Source organism: Oncorhynchus mykiss, chromosome 21 (genome assembly GCF_013265735.2).
Source record: "Oncorhynchus mykiss isolate Arlee chromosome 21, USDA_OmykA_1.1, whole genome shotgun sequence".
NCBI classification, from domain to species: domain Eukaryota; kingdom Metazoa; phylum Chordata; class Actinopteri; order Salmoniformes; family Salmonidae; genus Oncorhynchus; species Oncorhynchus mykiss.
In genome coordinates, this window is record NC_048585.1 from 4,704,858 (window position 1) to 4,710,952 (window position 6,095).

A 6,095-nucleotide genomic window follows, 5' to 3' on the forward strand; every position below is an offset into this window, starting at 1 on the left:
ACAGTGTATGTACGTTTATCATGTCTTCACGTATCAGGGTTGCAGTTACAACGTGAAACAAGCGAAAGGTGTGTGTGGACTCGGGGACGATTTAACCAGGTCATGACATTTGAAGGCGTTTGCTTTGAATACGGCGTCCTAGATTCTATTTGCTGATGAAACCACAAGTAACGTGCTTTTCTTCAACAAATAGTTGTAATGAAACAAGAATGTAGTTGCACAATCAGCTCACACCCAGAACTGTTTACAATGCAAACACCTGAATTAAATATCACTGCCAAATATTGATTGATTGATAATTGATTGTGGATATCGTGGTGTGGAGAACGATTAGATCTAACTCGTTAAGATGTTTAGATGTTGGTGGCCTGCTCTGCCTGTTCAGTCTCAGAGACAGAGACAGTGATGTTGGTGGCCTGCACGGCCTGTTCAGAGACAGAGACAGAGAGGGTGATGTTGGTGGCCTGCACGGCCTGTTCAGAGACAGAGACAGTGATGTTGGTGGCCTGCTCTGCCTGTTCAGCCTCAGAGACAGAGACAGTGATGTTGGTGGCCTGCTCGGCCTGCTCAGCCTCAGAGACAGAGACAGTGATGTTGGTGGCCTGCTCTGCCTGTTCAGCCTCAGAGACAGAGACAGTGATGTTGGTGGCCTGCTCGGCCTGCTCAGCCTCAGAGACAGAGACAGTGATGTTGGTGGCCTGCTCTGCCTGTTCAGCCTCAGAGACAGAGACATTGATGTTGGTGGCCTGCACGGCCTGCTCAGCCTCAGAGACAGAGACAGTGATGTTGGTGGCCTGCTCAGCCTGTTCAGCCTCAGAGACAGAGACAGAGATGTTGGTGGCCTGCACGGCCTGTTCAGCCTCAGAGACAGAGACAGAGATGTTGGTGGCCTGCTCAGCCTGCTCAGCCTCAGAGACAGAGACAGTGATGTTGGTGGCCTGCTCAGCCTGTTCAGCCTCAGAGACAGAGACAGAGATGTTGGTGCCCTGCTCAGCCTGTTCAGCCTCAGAGACAGAGACAGAGATGTTGGTGGCCTGCTCGGCCTGTTAAGCCTCAGAGACAGAGACAGAGATGTTGGTGGCCTGCTCGGCCTGCTCAGCCTCAGAGACAGAGACAGTGATGTTGGTGGCCTAATCTGCCTGTTCAGCCTCAGAGACAGAGACAGAGATGTTGGAGGCCTGCTCAGCCTGCTCAGCCTCAGAGACAGAGACAGTGATGTTGGTTGCCTGCTCAGCCTGTTCAGCCTCAGAGACAGAGACAGAGATGTTGGTGGCCTGCTCGGCCTGCTCAGCCTCAGAGACAGAGACAGTGATGTTGGTGGCCTGCTCTGCCTTTTCAACCTCAGAGACAGAGACAGTGATGTTGGTGGCCTGCTCGGCCTGTTCAGCCTCAGAGACAGCGACAGTGATGTTGGTGGCCTGCTCGGCCTGTTCAGCCTCAGAGACAGAGACAGAGATGTTGGTGGCCTGCTCGGCCTGCTCAGCCTCAGAGACAGAGACAGTGATGTTGGTGGCCTGCTCTGCCTGTTCAGCCTCAGAGACAGAGACATTGATGTTGGTGGCCTGCACGGCCTGCTCAGCCTCAGAGACAGAGACAGTGATGTTGGTGGCCTGCTCAGCCTGTTCAGCCTCAGAGACAGAGACAGAGATGTTGGTGGCCTGCACGGCCTGTTCAGCCTCAGAGACAGAGACAGAGATGTTGGTGGCCTGCTCGGCCTGCTCAGCCTCAGAGACAGAGACAGTGATGTTGGTGGCCTGCTCAGCCTGTTCAGCCTCAGAGACAGAGACAGAGATGTTGGTGCCCTGCTCAGCCTGCTCAGCCTCAGAGACAGAGACAGTGATGTTGGTTGCCTGCTCAGCCTGTTCAGCCTCAGAGACAGAGACAGAGATGTTGGTGGCCTGCTCGGCCTGCTCAGCCTCAGAGACAGAGACAGTGATGTTGGTGGCCTGCTCTGCCTTTTCAACCTCAGAGACAGAGACAGTGATGTTGGTGGCCTGCTCGGCCTGTTCAGCCTCAGAGACAGCGACAGTGATGTTGGTGGCCTGCTCGGCCTGTTCAGCCTCAGAGACAGAGACAGAGATGTTGGTGGCCTGCTCTGCCTGTTCAGCCTCAGAGATAGAGACAGTGATGTTGGTGGCCAGCTCAGCCTGTTCAGCCTCAGAGACAGAGACAGAGATGTTGGTGGCCTGCTCAGCCTGTTCAGCCTCAGAGACAGAGACAGTGATGTTGGTGGCCTGCTCGGCCTGCTCAGCCTCAGAGACAGAGACAGTGATGTTGGTGGCCTGCTCAGCCTGTTCAGCCTCAGAGACAGAGACAGAGATGTTGGTGGCCTGCTCGGCCTGTTCAGCCTCAGAGACAGAGACAGTGATGTTGGTGGCCTGTTCAGCCTCAGAGATAGAGACAGTGATGTTGGTGGCCTGCTCAGCCTCAGAGACAGAGACAGTGATGTTGGTGGCCTGCTCGGCCTGCTCAGCCTCAGAGACAGAGACAGTGATGTTGGTGGCCTGCTCAGCCTGTTCAGCCTCAGAGACAGAGACAGTGATGTTGGTGGCCTGCTCGTCCTGCTCAGCCTCAGAGACAGAGACAGTGATGTTGGTGGCCTGCTCGGCCTGTTCAGCCTCATAGACAGAGACAGAGATGTTGGTGGCCTGCTCGGCCTGTTCAGCCTCAGAGACAGAGACAGTGATGTTGGTGGCCTGCTCGTCCTGCTCAGCCTCAGAGACAGAGACAGTGATGTTGGTGGCCTGCTCGGCCTGTTCAGCCTCAGAGACAGAGACAGTGATGTTGGTGGCCTGCTCAGCCTGTTCAGCCTCAGAGACAGAGACAGAGATGTTGGTGGCCTGCACGGCCTGCTCAGCCTCAGAGACAGAGACAGTGATGTTGGTGGCCTGCTCGTCCTGCTCAGCCTCAGAGACAGAGACAGTGATGTTGGTGGCCTGCTCGTCCTGCTCAGCCTCAGAGACAGAGACAGTGATGTTGGTGGCCTGCTCGGCCTGTTCAGCCTCAGAGACAGAGACAGAGATGTTGGTGGCCTGCTCAGCCTGTTCAGCCTCAGAGACAGAGACAGTGATGTTGGTGGCCTGCACGGCCTGCTCAGCCTCAGAGACAGAGACAGTGATGTTGGTGGCCTGCTCGTCCTGCTCAGCCTCAGAGACAGAGACAGTGATGTTGGTGGCCTTCTCTGCCTGTTCAGCCTCAGAGACAGAGACAGAGATGTTGGTGGCCTGCTCAGCCTGTTCAGCCTCAGAGACAGAGACAGTGATGTTGGTGGCCTGCACGGCCTGTTCAGCCTCAGAGACAGAGACAGTGATGTTGGTGGCCTGCTCAGCCTGTTCAGCCTCAGAGACAGAGACAGTGATGTTGGTGGCCTGCTCAGCCTGTTCAGCCTCAGAGACAGAGACAGAGATGTTGGTGGCCTGCTCGGCCTGTTCAGCCTCAGAGACAGAGACAGTGATGTTGGTGGCCTGCTCTGCCTGTTCAGCCTCAGAGACAGAGACAGTGATGTTGGTGGCCTGCTCAGCCTGTTCAGCCTCAGAGACAGAGACAGAGATGTTGGTGGCCTGCTCGGCCTGTTCAGCCTCAGAGACAGAGACAGTGATGTTGGTGGCCTGCTCAGCCTGCTCAGCCTCAGAGACAGAGACAGTGATGTTGGTGGCCTGCTCGGCCTGCTCAGCCTCAGAGACAGAGACAGTGATGTTGGTGGCCTGCTCGTCCTGCTCAGCCTCAGAGACAGAGACAGTGATGTTGGTGGCCTGCTCGGCCTGCTCAGCCTCAGAGACAGAGACAGTGATGACTCGGTCATAACGTCAGCCGGGTTTTAAAGCAGTGCTGGTGTAGCAGAAAGATGTTGTGGTAACAAGGTGTGGGGTTGTGGACTACTTTCCTATGAGAATGAAGTGTGTGTGTGTGTTGGGGGGCTTTTAGAGTGATTCACATGCGTCAGTCAGTCGGCCTCATTTCAATGTTCCTATGCAGCCACATAGCTGCCCACTTCTGAGTTGGCAAATACTCTGACAACAGGTGATTGTTGGCATTATGGACTTGTTGTTGGCCCTAAAGTAGACCAGGTTGTTGTTGGCTCTAAAGTAGACCAGGTTGTTGTTGGCTCTGAAGTAGACCAGGTTGTTGTTGTCTCTAAAGTAGACCAGGTTGTTGTTGTCTCTAAAGTAGACCAGGTTGTTGTTGTCTCTAAAGTAGACCAGGTTGTTGTTGTCTCTAAAGTAGACCAGGTTGTTGTTGTCTCTAAAGTAGACCAGGTTGTTGTTGTCTCTAAAGTAGACCAGGTTGTTGTTGTCTCTAAAGTAGACCAGGTTGTTGTTGTCTCTAAAGTAGACCAGGTTGTTGTTGTCTCTAAAGTAGACCAGGTTGATGTTGTCTCTAAGTAGACCAGGTTGTTGTTGTCTCTAAGTAGACCAGGTTGTTGTTGGCTCTAAGTAGACCAGGTTGTTGTTGGCTCTAAGTAGACCAGGTTGTTGTTGTCTCTAAGTAGACCAGGTTGTTGTTGTCTCTAAAGTAGACCAGGTTGATGTTGGCTCTAAAGTAGACCAGGTTGTTGTTGTCTCTAAAGTAGACCAGGTTGTTGTTGTCTCTAAAGTAGACCAGGTTGTTGTTGTCTCTAAAGTAGACCAGGTTGTTGTTGGCTCTAAGTAGACCAGGTTGTTGTTGTCTCTAAGTAGACCAGGTTGTTGTTGTCTCTAAAGTAGACCAGGTTGTTGTTGTCTCTAAAGTAGACCAGGTTGTTGTTGTCTCTAAAGTAGACCAGGTTGTTGTTGTCTCTAAAGTAGACCAGGTTGATGTTGGCTCTAATTAGACCAGGTTGTTGTTGGCTCTAAGTAGACCAGGTTGTTGTTGGCTCTAAGTAGACCAGGTTGATGTTGGCTCTAAGTAGACCAGGTTGTTGTTGGCTCTAAGTAGACCAGGTTGTTGTTGTCTCTAAAGTAGACCAGGTTGTTGTTGGCTTTAAGTAGACCAGGTTGTTGTTGTCTCTAAAGTAGACCAGGTTGTTGTTGTCTCTAAAGTAGACCAAGTTGATGTTGGCTCTAAGTAGACCAGGTTGTTGTTGGCTCTAAGTAGACCAGGTTGTTGTTGTCTCTAAAGAAGACCAGGTTGTTGTTGTCTCTAAGTAGACCAGGTTGTTGTTGGCTCTAAGTAGACCAGGTTGTTGTTGTCTCTAAGTAGACCAGGTTGTTGTTGGCTCTAAAGTAGACCAATTTGATGTTGGCTCTAAGTAGACCAGGTTGTTGTTGGCTCTAAGTAGACCAGGTTGTTATTGTCTCTAAAGAAGACCAGGTTGATGTTGGCATTATGAACTTGTTGAACTCTGAAGTAGACCATTGGAATGGCTTCTAGTGCTGTTGTCATGTCCACGTTACCATAAGGAAGTTCCAATCAACTGATCAACACACGACGTTGTGATTTGATTTGTTGATATCTGTTATGTAATCCTAATAAGGGCCTAAAACCTGTTGTTAAACATGTAGGAAGTCACAGCGTGTGTTCTGATTGGCTGTTAAAGTGTAGGCCAAAAGCACCGTACTCTTTTTATTTTTTTAACCAAGCATGTCAGTTAAGAACAAATTCCTACTTACAATGACGGTCTACCCAGGCCAAACCCGGACGACGCTGGGCCAATTGTGCTCCGTCCTTTTGGGACTCACAGGAACAGCCAGTTGTGATACAGCCTGGAATCGAACCAGGGTCTGTAATGACATCACAAGCTCTGAGATGCAGTGCCTTAGACCTCTGCACCACTCGGTAGACCAGACTGGACTATTCCTTCCTGTATTAAATACCTTTATATTGTCTAGTGTATTATATACCTTTATATTGTCTGGTGTATTATATACCTTTATATTGTCTAGTGTATTATATACCTTTATATTGTCTAGTGTATTATGTACCTTTATATTGTATAGTGTATTATATACCTTTATATTGTCTAGTGTATTATATACCTTTATATTGTCTAGTGTATTATATACCTTTATATTGTCTAGTGTATTATGTACCTTTATATTGTATAGTGTATTATATACCTTTATATTGTCTAGTGTATTATATACCTTTATATTGTCTTTATGATATATTATATACCT